The sequence below is a fragment of the Grammomys surdaster genome, unplaced genomic scaffold (genome assembly GCF_004785775.1).
Source record: "Grammomys surdaster isolate TR1022 unplaced genomic scaffold, NIH_TR_1.0 126298, whole genome shotgun sequence".
Classification (NCBI taxonomy): domain Eukaryota; kingdom Metazoa; phylum Chordata; class Mammalia; order Rodentia; family Muridae; genus Grammomys; species Grammomys surdaster.
In genome coordinates, this window is record NW_021621098.1 from 298,905 (window position 1) to 315,157 (window position 16,253).

The window sequence follows — 16,253 nt, forward strand, 5'->3', positions numbered from 1 at the left end:
ACCTCCTGCTGGCTGCCGGAAGCTGCCCAGTGACTATGGCAGCTGCAGTTAACAAGGGCAATGTTCATGGTTGCGGTTTTTGTGGCAGAAGGCACTAACACTTTACAGGTCCTGGGCAGCAGGATGTAAAGGGAAGACCCAGAGCAGAGCTAGGAACCACAGAGGGAAGAGAGCAGGCAAACTGGCAGACCTTCTGCAGAGGAGGCAAAGGGGGAGGGAGCGAGTCAGGTATTGAACCCTTCTCAGGCAAGGCTCTGGAACAAATGTTCCAGTCAACAGAGGAGGAGGAGGGGGAAGGGCGCGAAAGGCTTGCCCTTATAAGAGACACTGGTGCTCCTGAGAGAAAACAGTCTGTCCAGGCCTGGCCTGGGTTGTTTCCAGCTACTGGCCATTATAAATTAGGCTGCTATAAACATAGAAGAGCATATGTCCCTGGTATACATTGGAGCATCTTTTGGGTTTATTCCTAGGAGTGGTATAGCTGGGACCTAAGGTATTACCATGTCTAATTTTCTGAGGAATTGTGAGACTGATTTCCAGAGTGGCTGTGCCAGCTTGCAATCACAGGAGCAATGGAGGAGTGTTTCTCTTTCTTCACATCCTTGCCAGCATTTGCTGTCACCTTGATGTTAGCCATTCGGACTGGTGTGGAATCTAATTCTGAGGTGGAATCTCAGAGTTGTTTTGATTTGCATTTCCATGATGATTAAGGATGTTGAACATTCCTTTAGGTGTTTCTTAGCCATTGGAGATTTCACAGTTGAGAATTCTTTGTTTAGCTCTTTACTCCACTTTTTTGGTTCACTAGAGTATAACTTCTTGAGTTCTTTGTAGATATTGGATGCTATGCCTTCATAGGGTGTAGGGTTGGTAATGATCTTTCCCCAATCTGTAGGTTGCTGTTTTGTGCTACTGACAGTGTCCTTTGCCTTACAGAAGCTTTTCAATTTTATGAGATTCCATTTTTCTATAGTTGAACTTAGAGCTTGAGCCATTGGTATTCTATTTAGTAAATTTCCCCTTGTGTCTGTTTATTTGAGGGCCTTTCTCAGTTTCTTTTCTATTAAATTCCGTTTGTCTGGCAAATCAGTAGCCTTCCTCAACTCAAAGGATAAACAGGCCGAGAAAGAAATTTGGTAAATAACACCCTTCAAAATAGTTACAAATAATATTACATATGTTGGTATGACTTTAACCAAGCAAGTGAAAGATCTTTATGACAAGATCTTAAAGTCTCTGAAGAAAGACACCAAGGAAGACCTCAGAAGATGAAACAATCTACCATGCTCATGGATCTGCACAAATGACATAGTAAAAATAGCGATTTTACCAAAAGAAATCTACATATTCAATGCAATCCCCATCAAAATTCCAACTCAATTCTTTACAGAGATAGAAAGAACGATTCTCAAACTCATCTGGAATAACAAAAAGTCTCAGGATAGATAAAACTGTTCTCAACAATAAGAGAACTTCTAGGGCAATCACCAACCCTGACCACAAGCTGTACTACAGAGAAATAATGATACAAACTGCATGGTATTGGTACAGAGACAGACAGGTAGATGAATGGAAGAGAATTGAAGACTCAAAATTAAACTCACACACTTATGGCCACCTGATCTTTGACCAAAAGCCGAAAACATTCAGTGAAACAAAGACAGTATATTCAACAAACGGTGCTGGCTCAAGTGATGATAGGCAAGTAGAAGAATGCAAATTGATCCATTCTTATCTCTTTATATAAAGCTCAAGTCCAATTTGATCTAGGTTCTCCATGTAAAACCAGGCATCTCTAACTGTAGATTAGAAAATTTTTCTTTAATGGTATTGTTGAAAGTGTTTTAGGAACTTTTGAGCTGGTATTCCTCTCTTTCCTATATCCCTACTGTCTTAGTTTTGGTCTTTTCATAATACCTGGTATTTTCTGGATAATTTTTTTCAGAAATTTTATTTCATTTAACATTTATTTTAAGTATTAGATTTTCTATTGTATCTTTGTTATCTAAGATTCTCTTTTCCATCTCTTGGAGAAGCTTGTCAATATGGTTCCTGTTCAAATTCCTAAATTATTTTATTCCCAGAATTCCCTCAGTTTGTGTTGTCATTTTTTATTCTTTTTCCATTACAGATTGTGAACAATTTTATTCACTACTTTCAACCATTTGTTTGTGTTTTCTTGGATTTTTAAAAGGGATTTACTTTTTTTCCTCCAATTGTTTGTGTTTTCCTGCATTTCTTTTTACTATTACTTTTATTTTTGTTATTAATTTAATTTTACTTTATTTTACCCTCCAGTCTTTGCCCACATCCCAGTTGGCCATCCCACAATTCCTTACCCCTTTCCTCCTTCCCCCTGTCTTCAAGAGAATGTGCCCCTACACTGCCAAGCCTGTGTACTCCCAGGGACCTCAAGTCTCTCAAGAGTTAGGCATGCATCTTCTTCCTCTGAGGTCAGACCAGGGAGTCTTTTGCTGTATGTGTCCAGGCTGCAGACCAGCTCCTGTATGCTGCCTATCCGAGTGTCTGAGATATCTCAGTAGTGTGGGTTAGTTAAGACTGCTGGTCTTTCTATAGGGTTGCCACCCTCCTCATTTTCTTCCAGCTTTTCCCTAATTTAACCACAAGGGTCACAGACTTCAGTCCACTGGTTGAGTTTAAGTACCTGCCTCTGTCTTAGCTGATTATTGGTCTCTCTGAGTACAGCAAGGCTAGGTTCCTGAATGCAAGCGTACATTAGCATCAGTAATAGTATCAGGCCTTGGAGCCTTCCCTTGAGATAGATCCCAATTTGGGCTGGTCACTAGACCTCCTTTCCTCAGTGTCTTTTCCATATTTGTTCTTGCAGTTCTTTTAGAGAGGAACAAAACTGGGTCAGAGTTTTTAACTGTAGGATGGCAACTGCATCCCTCCTGTTGATGCCCTGTAGTTCTACTTGTGGTAGACTTACTGAGTTCCCTCTCCCCACTGTTAAGCATTTCATCTAAAGTCCCTCCCTTTGATACATGATATTCTCTCATGTCCCAGGTCTCTGGTACATTCCAGAGGGTCCTCCACCTCTCACTCCTGAGACTGCATATTTCTATTCATTCTGCTGACCATCAGGGCTTCTTTTCTCTTTAGCTCCACCCCTACCTAGTCTTTCTCCCTTCTCTGTCCCCTCTCCAACAAAGGTCCCTCCTTACCTCTGCCTCCTTTGATTGTTTACTTCTGCCTTTCAAGTGGGATTGAAGCATCCTTACTTGGGCCCTTCTGCTTGTTAACCTTCTTGATTTCTGTGGACAGTATCCTGGGAATTCTGTACTTTTGGCTAATATCCTCTTATTAGTTAGTGCATAACATGCATGTGCTTTTGGGTCTGAATTACCTCACTCAGGATGGTATTTTCTAGTTTTATTCATCTGCCTTCAAAATTCATGATGTTATCATTTTTAATAGCTGTGTAGTATTCCATTCCATAAATGTACTACATTTTCTGTATCTATCCATCTGTTGAGGGATATCTGTGTTGTTTACAGGTTCTGGCTATTATAAATAAGGCTGCTATAAAGTTAGTGGAGCAAGTGTCCATGTTTTATGTTGGAACAACTTTTGAATATATGCCTAAGAGTGGTATAGCTGGTTCTTCAGGTAAATATATTTCCAACTTTCTGAGGAACCTCCATGTTAATTTGCAGAATGGTTTTATCAGTTTGTCATTCACCAGCAATTGAGGAGTGTTCCTCCTTTTCCATATCCTTACCAACATGTGCTGTCACCTTAGTTTTTTGATCTTAACCATTCTGATTGATGTAAGTTCAAATCTCACGGTCATTTTGATTTGAATTTCCCTGATGACTAAGAACTTTGAATGTTTCTGTAAGTGCTTATCAATCATCTGAGTCTCCTCTATTGTAGATTCTCTGTTTAGCTCTATAACCCATGTTTTTTGAGTGGGTTGTTTGCTTTTCTGGAGGGTAAATTCATGAGTTTTTACATGTTTTGGATATTAAACCTCTAATTGTCCTATTGTTGTTTTTAATTTTTACTCTCACACTGAGTTGCTAGTGTAGGTTCTGTCCAGTTTTTTTACAAGGGCACTTAGTGCTATGAATTTTCCTCTTAGCACTACATTCATGTGTCTCATAAGTTTGGGTATACTGTGTCATCATTTTCATTGAATTCCAGGAAGTCTTTAATTTCATTCTTTATTTCTTCCCTGACTAAATTATCATTAAGTAGAAAGTTGTTCAGTTTCCATGGGTAAAGACCACCGGACAGCTTGCTGAGCTTGCTGAAAATAGGCATAATAAAAATATCAAGCCCCTCTAGGGACAAGGTGACCAAAAATGTAGATACAACCAAAGACATATCTTGACCAGTCTAAACATGCCCAAGTGAGTATTGGGCCACCTGGTGTTTATCCTAGAAGGTCTGAGGTTTCATGGTCAAAAATAGTGGGCCATCCAGCCTGTCAAAATGATTGCTTACGCAAAGTGCTGATGTTTGAAATATCCAATTATATGTAACTGTGCTGGAATTTCCCACTTTCCCCTTCCCCCCTTATGCTGTTCCCTACAAAAGCCCCAAACTTTCTGGGGTCTTCATCAGTTCTCTCCCCTGCGTGGGATGCGTTTTGATCTGAGGGCCCTTGTTAGTAAACTGCCTTTTGCCATTTGCATCAAGTCAGTCTCTCGTGTCTCCTTGGGTGCGCGCTGATCGGGACTTGAGTTGGGGGTCCTCTTCGGGGGTCCTTAAATTCAGCAGCACACTTGAGAGCCCTAGAATAGAAAGAAGCAAGCACACCCAAGATTATTAAATTAGATCTGAAATCAACCAAAGAGAAACAAATAGAATGATATAATAATCAACAAAACCAAAAGCTTGTTCTTTGAGGAAATCAACAAGATAGATAAATCCTTTGCCAAACAAACCAAAAGACACAGAGATTATATCCAAATTAAGAAAATCAGAAATAAAAAGGGACACATAACAACAAAAACTGAGGAAATTAAAACAAATCACGTCCTACTACAAAAAAATCTATACTCAACAGAACTCAAAAATCTTGATGAAATGGATGATTTTCTAGAAAGAGGTCACTTACTGAAGTTAAATCAATAGGAGGTAAACTATCTAAACAAGCCCAAATCCCTTAAGAAAATAGAAATCATTATAAACCTTCTAACCAAAATAAGACTAGGGCCAGATGGTTTTAGTGTGGAATTCTACAAGAGCTTCAAAGAGATAATACCAACACTCCTCAAAGTATTCCATAAAATATAAACAAAAGAAACACTAATTCATTCTATGAAGACAAAATTTTTTTGATACCTAATCCACACAAAATCCCAACAAGAAAGAGACCTTCAGAGCAATTTCACTTATAAATACCAATGCAAAAATACACAATAAAATTCTAGTAAATCGAATCCAAGAACGCATCAAAACCATCATTCACATGATCAAGTAGGCTTAACATCCCATGGATGTCAGATTGGTTCAATATGAAAATCCATTAACATAATCCACTATATACACAAAATCAAAGAAAAAATCACATGATAATCTGGAGAAAGTCTTTGACAAAATTCAAAATCCTTTCATGTTAAAAGTATTGAAAATATCAGGAATTCAAGGCCCATACCCATTCAAAATAAAAGCAGTATACAGCAAACCAACAGCCAATATCAAATTAAGTGGAGAGATACTTGCACCAATCCCACTAAAATAAGAGTCAAGGCAGAGATTCCCATTCTCTCCGTATCTATTCATGTACTGGATATTCTAGTTAGAACAATAAGGCAACAAAAGGAGATTACTAGGATACAAATTGGCAAAGAAGAAGTCAAGGTATCACTATTTGTAGACAATATGATAGTATACATAAGTTACCCACAAAATTCTACCAGAGAACTTTTATAACTGATCAACAACTTCAGTAAAGTTTACCTGCATTTCCTAAAGGGATTATTTATTTCATCTTTATGGACCTCTATTATCTATATGTAGTTGGATTTAAGATCCTTTGCTTGTGCTTCAGCTATTGTGAAATCACAGTACTTGATGTGGAAGAATAGCCAGGTTCTGGTGGATGCATTGCCCCATCTGTTATTGATTATGGTTTTTTGTTTGTTTGTTTGTTTGCTTTTTTACTGCTGACATCTAGCTATCTGGGTTTGGTTTTAGATAGTGATCTAGGTGTAGATTTCTGAGTTTGTGTTTTGGGGGTTGGGTTTATTCTGTTGTTGCTGTTTTGTTTTTGTTTTTGTATTCTACTTCCTCTCTGGATTTTTAGAGAGTGTGATGGTCATATGTTTCCTGTTTTACTTTCATACTCAGCTGGTTTCCTAACAGGGAATGCCTGCCTAGGTTTAAGGCTAGGAAATAGAAAAGAATGGATGGGCAGGTGTTAGAAAAGGATGCTCTGTGAAATAACAGGTTATATGTACATTGTTTAAGTGACATTACAACTTGTGATTTCTTACAGGTCTAAGGTTGAAAAGGAGTTATTAGGTCTAGGGAAATAGAGAGAGAAAAGTAAGAAGCAGGCAACCTACCTGGTCTTCTGCCTGTTCTTCCATGTGATTTATCAGGTGTCTACTTGAGTTGGTGGCTGGGATCCTGTGTATATTTAAAATATGTTCATTTAAACTAATTTTTACTATGACATTGATTACAACTTTTACAAGCCTCCACATAGACTAGATTATCCATTTGTCCCTGGTGGCAACAGGCTTCCAGGAAGGCAAATTGAGCTGTGGCTGGGGGAGTAGAGTCTATTCAGGATTGTAGGTAGAGATGTGAATGAGAAGATGGAGAACAGAGTAGATGGGGTGGACCTCAGTGTTGATGAGTTTCCCAGGGTTACAGCAGGTTGGGGGTTTAAGCATGAGGATCTCTTCTGGTGGCAGAAGACTTTCCAGGAGGCAGACTAAGCTGTGGACCAGGGAGTGGAATGCAGATCCAGAATTGCATGTCAAATTTTTAATTGATTAAGTTATTTAATAACTTTACATACTGATCAGAGCTACCCCATTTTCTTTTCCAAGGATTTCCCTCTCACCTCACCACCCCATACCCCATAGACCCCTACTCCATTTCTCCCCTGAGAAGAGGGAGCCTCCCATGGACACAAACCAGCCTCTGGAAATCAAACCTATGAAAGATTATGTGCATCTTCTTCCTGTGAGATTAGACAATTCAGACCAGTTAGGGGAATAGAATCCCAAGAAGGGCAATGTAGTCTGAGACAGTCCTTACCCACTCTTTAAGAGTCCTACATAAAAACTCAGCTGCAAATCTGCTATATAATTGCAGACTGCTTAGGTTCCCATTCATGCTCTCTGATTGGCAGTTTAGGCTCCATGAGACTTGACGGACCCTAATTAGTTGACTCTATAAGTTTTCTTGTAGTGTCCTTGAACCCTCTGGCTTCCTCTATCCTTTCTCTTTTTCTACTGGATTCCTCTTATTCCACTCAATATAGGCTGAAGGTCTCTCCATCAGCTTCTTATAATTGCTATGAATCTTTACTTAGATGACATTTATGCTATGCTCTTGTCTGCGACTCTAGCAAAACATCATCAATAGTGTCAGGTGTAGGCTTCCTCTCATGGCATGAGTTTCAAGCTAGACTAGTCATTAGTTGGTCCTTCCCTCAAATTCTGCTCTATCCTTGATCTCTGCATATCCTGTAGGCAACACAAATTCTAGGTATAATGTTTCATGTGTGGGTTGGTGTCACAATCCTTCCATTGAAAGTTTTGCATGGTTACAGGAGATAGCTGGTTCAGGTTTCATATTCCACATTGCTAGGAGTCTTAGCTAGGGTCACGCCTAATAGATCCTAGGACTTTCCCCCCACCTCTTCATGTTACTGTCCCCAATCTTTCTTCCAACAAGTCCTCTACTTCCATTGACCCTAGAAGTCTAATCTATTTCTCCTTCTGAGTGACATTCAAGTGTTTCCCCTTGGGTCCTCCTTTACTTAGATTCTTTGGGTATATGGTTTGTAACATGATTACCCTGTTGACTAATTCAGTATAATGTGGAATATATTGGACATTTTTTCAATCTTTATTCTTATCTTCATATTCATGCCAAAATTAATAACCTGAGTTTTAAAGATACTATTTTCAGATTACAAAATATATATTCTCATCATGACTGATAATTTTTCAGAACGTGATATCAATATTAATTAATCATAAGAAGAATATAAGATGAATTATTTTGTCCACTAAGTAAATAATGTTATATCAGGTCTCCAAACAAAAATAAAACCAAACAGACAGGAAAAACAACATAATTTCCTTTCCTTTTAATTATTTTCAGTGTCACCCAAAGCGATAGTTGGACATTTTGCGTGTTGCCATCAAATCCATGTACATCTGCACTTCTCCAACATCATATACTGATGACGCACTGAGAGAAAAATATCACAGAAACAAATTTCACAGCAAAAGGCAGAGAGTTCAGTATTTTTAATATTAAGATACAGATTGTATTTAATAAACACAGACTATAGAAAACACAGAGGAAGTGATCTGTGATGTAGAAATTCAGTTATTATATCAAGAAAGCCACAGCCTTTATGTTGAATGTAAGAGATGGATTGTATTCAGTACCATGAGGTTTACGAATGCAATGGAGGTAAAGTAAGCAGATAAAGATGCTTTATCATGTTTTCTTTTCTGGAAGTGGTATTGCTTTGCTTTGTCAAATATAGAAATAGGCCCTGAATGAAAAAGTTAATGCAAATGCTTTCAGTAAGCCATTGAAAACTTCATAAAATATGAGAAGAGAATTCACTGAGCCATGATTTTTATGTATGCCTTGATAGAAAAAATATAAATAATTGAATGGCATTCTGATTGTTGTCAAATCAAGAGCCTTTTAATATTGGTCTTTAGTTTTCTTAAAGCTCTTGATTTAGCAGTGTAAACAGGGTTTAAACATAAAGCTGAAGCACAGCTTAATCTTGCAATCATTTCTTTTCATGCTGCAGGCTTCCGTTTAGCTTTATTCATTACAGCCCTGAAGCTCCTGCCTTCTAAATGTGTAGGTTAGAGAAAGTACCTTAGCGCTCACCTGCTCAAGATTAATAATATCACTCCAAGAAGATTAGAGCTATTACTCTTCCTGACCTGATCCAAATGGTACAAATGGGATTTTAAGGATGATGTCTGTTCTGAGATCCAATGGACTGATGAGGTGCAGGGGATGGCTACCCGGAGGAATCGGGAAAGATAGACTGCAGTGTTGTACAGATGATACACCATTAGCTTTAGCTATTATCCAAAGAAAAGATTATGGCTATAAATAAATTCTTCCAGACCTCTAATACAATGGTCAGGCAGACCAAAGGATGAACAGGCAGGGAACATAACCATTATTTAAAAAGAAAGTCTGAACATGAATTTCTTTTTCAATAGCAGAATCACAGGTGATACTAAATTGAATAGAAATACCCTAAAAATATCAACTAAGTTTTAAAAATATAATTTAGAAAGAATTATCTGTTCTTGTCCTGCTTTTAAACTCCCATTGTTCAGGTAAAGACTAGAATTTGTCTTTTATCTAATTAATTCTCTTTTGTGACTAACTTAATGGATCTTTCCAGAACTTGAATTACTTGAATTTTCACTTTGAAGAATGGCAGTTACTTACTTTATAACTAACTCTATTAACAGAAGCACCCATATGATATCTCTATCTCTATCTCTCTCTCTATCTCTATCTCTATCTGTCTATCTATCTATCTATCTATCTATCTATCTATCTATCTATCTATCTATCTATATTGCATTTTAAATATTGGTTTTCATGTATTTTGTAAATGAATAAAATAATACTGTTTTGGTTAAAGAACTATAGAAAATCACTGTTATCCCTTGACTAAAATAGCTAAGGGAACACAGGAAAAAATTTCATGACAGCCTTAAAGTCAATAAATATATTTTCCCATGCTCAGCTAGAATTCTTCTTATGATACTTTTATTTTATACTCTCTTTCATGGGTTAGTGTTGTGAACATAAGGAAAGAATTTGATCTTTTCAAATGATATTCTCTATTGTAGTTATGAGTTTATGCAGATGTGTATTTCACTCATCTCATAGGTGACTCTAAACTTGTTAAAATTTAAAATTAAAGTCTAAATTATACATCATTATAAGTCTATCCCTTATCAATTTGACACTAAAATCTAATACCTTAAACAATAATCCACCCTTAGCCACCAAAATAGTTTATTTTCTTTTCATAAAGAAAAATGGCTTCAATTCATTTCCATGAGTCTCAAAAGACTTAACTGTCATAACATTGCTCATAGGCAATTTCAAAGTTTCCTTCAAGGTTCATGCCAGCCTTATCTGTAACCTCCTATAAAATAAAGGTCAAGTTACATATTTGTAAGAGACAGTGCCTCAGAGTAAACATTTCTATTCAGGTAGAAATGGAAGACTGGCAACAAAGTTCTGGAGCAAGAAAGAAAATGAAACTGAACAGGGAAATAACATTTCCTGCAGCTACATGTCTTAGCTTCTATGGCATGTGTTGTTATGATGTATAAGATTCAATGGCTGTAGCCAGCCTTGTCGCTGTATGTGGTGGTTTGAATAGGAATACCCGCCCCCAAGACTCAAGTGTTTTTAATGCTTGGTCTATAGGGAGTGTCACTCTTAGCAGATGTGGCCTTGCTGGAGGAAGTGTATTACAGTACGTGCAGGCTGTGAGGTCTCATATGCTCAAGTTATGATGATTGTGGTTATCATTCACCTGCTGCCTGAGGATCTCAACTCCTTTTCCAGCATTATGTCTGTCTGTATAGCATGATGCTTCTCACTATGATAATAAGCAATAGATTAAAACTATGAATCTGTAAGTCAGCTCCAATTAAATGTTTTCCTTTATAAAAGTTATCTCACACATGCTTTTCCTTTATAGCAATTAAACCCAAACTAAGACACTAGCTTTGTCATTTGAAACTCATGTGACTCTACTATCCTGGATAGTGACATGGGTTGCATATTGGTTTCTTTGGCAGATGTTCCAGATCTTAACATTCCCAATATCACAATGTTTTAGTATGTCTGAGGATTTACCCTCACAGCTTTATATAATTCCACATTCCTACACATCACTTGGTATTCCAGGCCTTCCTAGAAAGTATCATCCATAGGATCATAAACATGTATCCTTTGCATCTTAAGCTTGCTAAACTAGCATCATTTATAAGTATGATGCCAAAATGTGCTACTATCTTGAGTAATAGCTAGCTAGACTCTGCAGACTATGGCAAGAGTGTCAACACCTTGCAGTCATGTGGTAGGAAAATCATTTTCTCAGGAAGCTCTCTTTAACAGGGCCTTCCAGTAGTTCTGTTTGCTGAAGGGAAAGACTTTCAATTGGGACAACGGTTATGCATATTGGAACCTATGATACCCAGTGTTGGATTGATCTCTGAAATTCCCTGAAGGCCCTTTTTTCTATTTTCTCAGTGCAGCGGGCATGACTGCCTTTATATTGGTGTCAATCATGACAACCGCACCACTTACAACTTTCAATTTCTTCATTTCTTTCCAAACTACATGTTTTTCAGTTTCCTTTTCTCTACCTTTCTCTCCAGATATTTATCAAGTCTCACTAATTACTTACAAAAATCACAACAATGTCCATGTTACAAACTGAATCCAGCAAACTCCTGGCATTTTTTCTTCCCATGTAGTATTATACTGCCTTTAATTTCAGCATCAAGTGAGTTTCAAAGCAGTCTAATTATAGACAAATCGTCTGTCAGACTAGAACAGGTATGGAATCTCACAAAATTCTTATTTTATATATGTATACACATATGCATATAAGTGTATACATATACATATATGGAACTCTCATCTGTATCATCATTGGAATGACAATTTTTTTATATTACACTTTTATAGTCTGTGATTTGCAAAAGAATTACCTATTAATCACTACTTAAAGCATCCTAGAGCTTTCTTTATCCAGCTTCTGAATATTTTCCAAATACTTTGGAGAACATCTCGAAATATTTAAGAACCATACAATGGGTTTATTTACAGAAATAGCCCATCTTAGTCTCAACCTACTTTCATAAGACATCTTATTATTACTATGACTCAAATACCTAAAAAAAAAAAACTTCCTAAGGGGTGAATAATTTACGTTATTCACTGTTTCAGAGGGCTCAATTCAGAATATTAGTAAGAACATGATAAGGAGCAAATATCATATCTAAGAAGGCCTTAACACATACGTGCAAGTAACATTATAGGAATTTAGAAGGTTTTAATTAAGAATATAAGTAGAATATATCTTGTGTCTTGTATGGTTGCATCACCTGTAAATTACAAAAACAAAACAAAAAACACAAAAAATTATGGCATATTGGATAGGGTAGACTAGAAGGTGGGATATCCATGAGCCAGAAAATATTCTGGGATAGAGTCAGGCATGGGAGATTATCAGAGGAATAATGTCACAAGATGATCACATGGTACCTTGGCATAGGTAACCAATCACATGGCAGAATGTAGATTAGATAAATTTGCTTAATTTAAGTTATGATCAAGTCAGAAAAAAGTCTAGCAATGTAGTCAAGGTATTTGTAAATATATTTTGCATCTGAGTTGTTTTTCTTGGACCATGGAGGATGGAAGGAAGAACCAGATCTTACTTCTAAAAATATGTATGTGTATACATATATGCATATAATAACAGTTTTAAAAAAGTAATGAATTTGAAGGAAAACAGGAAAAAAAATATATGGGTAGTGGTAGAAAGAATTAAAGGAAAGGGAGAAATGGTGCTATTATGTTATTTGTTTTATTTTTAACATCTTTTAAAATGGATATTTTATTTATTTACATTTCAGATATTATCCCCTTTCCCCATTCCTCCCCCGTAAGCCCCCTAACCCATCCCTCCTCCCCCTTTTTTTATACCATTTTAATTACATGAAAGTATTAAGGTAAGTTCTAGGTTGAGGAACTAGCAGTACAATAGATCCAAATAATCAAGGGACAAACAAGACAATAAACACAAATAGTCAAAGAACAAGCAAGGCAATAAACAAAATCCAGTGATCACTCCTGTGATCACTATTTCTAAGGTCTTATCAGGATGACCAAAATATCTAAGCCTACTTCCCTGTCCTAACCCAAAGTCATTTTCTTGCCTGAACCCTATTACAATTTCAAAAATAAATTTAAAAATGAAAGGAAAAAGAAGCAGAAAGAATGAATTTGCTTCATATGGCTGAATTTTTCCTTTGCTTCTCTTATTCTTTGAGAGGTTTAAGTCCTGGGAACTGTATGATTTACATTCAGAGTCAACCTTTTCACCTTTTATTCTGCTCTGGAAATGCCCTTTCAGGATTGGTAGATATGTGTAACATCCATATACTGGCAATTATATATCAAGTGAACTTGACATTGAAAGTTAAACACCACAAATATTGGTATTAAATTAATATTCATACATATTTTACAATTATCTAATATGAATTAATCTGTTATATTCTCACAATACTGTTATAAGTCATTTATAAAGTGAAAAACCTAAGTTTCAAAAATATATTATGATGATTGCATTTACTTAAAAAGTTTTAACATGAAAAGAAATATGTTTGAATGCTTGTGATCATCTAGTGCCCACATTTCTTTTAATTAGGACCACAATTCTCATTAGTATCAAGGCAAATGTACTCTCATTATACTATACCCTTTATAAAACTGTTACAGGGGATGTTTTTTAGTAGAATTTGACAAAATTCCTTAAAATATTCCATGAAAAAAATTACTGATATTTTATGGTCTTTAGCTACATCAATTATTTATGACATTGTCTTCAATGTGATACCCTAAAACAGGAGTTAATTATGCTATAATTCCAGCACTTAGTACAGCACAAAAATTTATTATGTCATTGATACATACTTATTAGACTAATTAATGAATGGAATAAATGAATATGAAATTGGTAGCATGAGAAATGTTAGACATTGGCTATGAAGATAATAAAGAAATACAGTTCAGTGAATATTTCTGTTTTTAGAGTCAATCAAATGGTTGAATGATGTTACTATTAAAAAAAACAGAACAAAGAAAGAAAAGGTCAATGTTAGAGAAGGAGAATTTTAATGAGAATCCTTTATGATATACTGGCTTTAAGACACCTTAGAGATGTTTTATTGGGTGATTCCAAAGGCTGTTAGGAAGAGTTGAAACTCAAGATGTGAAATGTATCTGGATAGAAAGGAATAATTAAAACTTTACAGGGGAGTAGTTGACACTCATGGTTTGATGTGGATTTACTGAGAATTGTTTATATGTTATAACATGCATTGACTGAAAAGAATATGTGGACAAAAGCTAGAGAACTGAAACGTGAAATAGATGAAAACCATGCACAGAATGGTGAACCTCTTATGACTGCAGAAGATAGAAAGCTGGAGGCAGAAGTCATATGCCAGGATACTATGGTGTGAAATATGAAATAGCATTTATGTCTTTCTTGTTGAACTTACTTTTTCAATACCATTATCTTAGCCATTTCAATGCTCATAAGTATAATAGACACCTATTATTTGTTTCTATATTCATTAAAATAATGAAAAGAGGGGAAGAGAGAATGAAGAGAAGTATAAATATTGTTAATGGGAAATTAAGTATTCTCAATATTTTTTCTCTACTAGGAGTCAAATTAGATCTAGGACCTACATGCCTCCAAACTTTGAAAAAACAAATACTTCTTCTCTCTATGTTGCCTAGCAACCAAACAGACTGAATAAGAAACCTACATAGGTTCTAATACCTCAGATATGCTTTCTGAAATAAGTGATGTAGTGCAGAACTATGAGAAAAATCTAAACCATGACCAACCTGGACAAAATAGACTGAATGAGAAGAGTGAAGAATATTATACAGTGAAGTCAGCTTACAAAGACATGTGTACATGAATAGAGTTAAAGCAACATGATATACTTCATTAGTCAGGGTTTCCTAGAGACAGAACAGGTGAAATGAATCTATATATTCTAGATTGAAACATATTTGAATGACTTACAAAGTGTTGTTATGCTAGTATAGCAATAAATCTTTCCTAACACAAAGCCAAAAAACAATAGTTCCTTTAGTCATGAAAGCTGTATCATATTGTCTTCAGTATAATTTGGAATCTTTAACTTGTACACCCTGATACTAGCAATGGTAATATCTAGTCAACAGAATAGATAGAATAGCCAAACAGAGAGAGGAAAAGCATGCAATTAGCCATAGACTCAGTCTTCCATGTCTCTTTATATAGCTGCTACTAGAAAATATGTTTCAGATTGACAGTAGATCTTACCACTGCAAAGGATTCAATCAAGAACACCCCTTAACATTTGTGCCTAACTGCTAGAATTTTACTGCATGACAGATTCAAAACAGTTGACAACCATGACTAGTCACCACTGATACAGAGTAAATGCAACCAAAAACATCCATTAATGATTTTCATGAAGACAAAAAAAGTTTATATTGCAGGGTCACCATCAATGGGAAAGTAGGGTCAAGCTACAGGTTAGGGTCATGGATTTCATTATTGAAAAATATTCCACAGGCTGTGGAAGATTGGTCTCTGTTTTGTTCCTCTGTATTTTTAATGTCTTCTTTGTGAGGAAAGTGATATAGGTAGGGTTAGATTTTGAGGAGATAATTCAAGTAGAAATATATTGACTTATTGAACTACTGCAGCTGGGGCTACACTGGCATTAACCTGGTGCTTGTGAATACTATATGGTATTATACTTCTTGCAGTTCTGGCAGTCTAATAAATCAGGCTTCACAGTTTCAGACACATATAGACAGACAGACAGACAGACACACACACACACACATACACACACACACATGTGACCCACGCAATCGTCTCGCCAGCAAGAACGCACGCGGACCCCAGGATCCTTCTGCAACAAGCCTTTATTGCGATGTGAAGAGGAAGACCCCGGGCCCCGAAAAGGCACTGCTTACATATACCCTGGAGCGGCATGTTCATTTCTGGTTGGCTGCTTGCTCAGGAACGCATATTACGCCCCGGGATGGGCCGTGATTTGGCGGGCGTTCACCACTTGCACAATGCGCAGTTCATCTGTAAACTTGGGAGAGCACCGGATGCCAGTGCCATCTTATAATGGCGAATACTGTCACCACTCACCGTGGCTCTCTCTCTACACACACACACACACACACACACACACACACACACACAC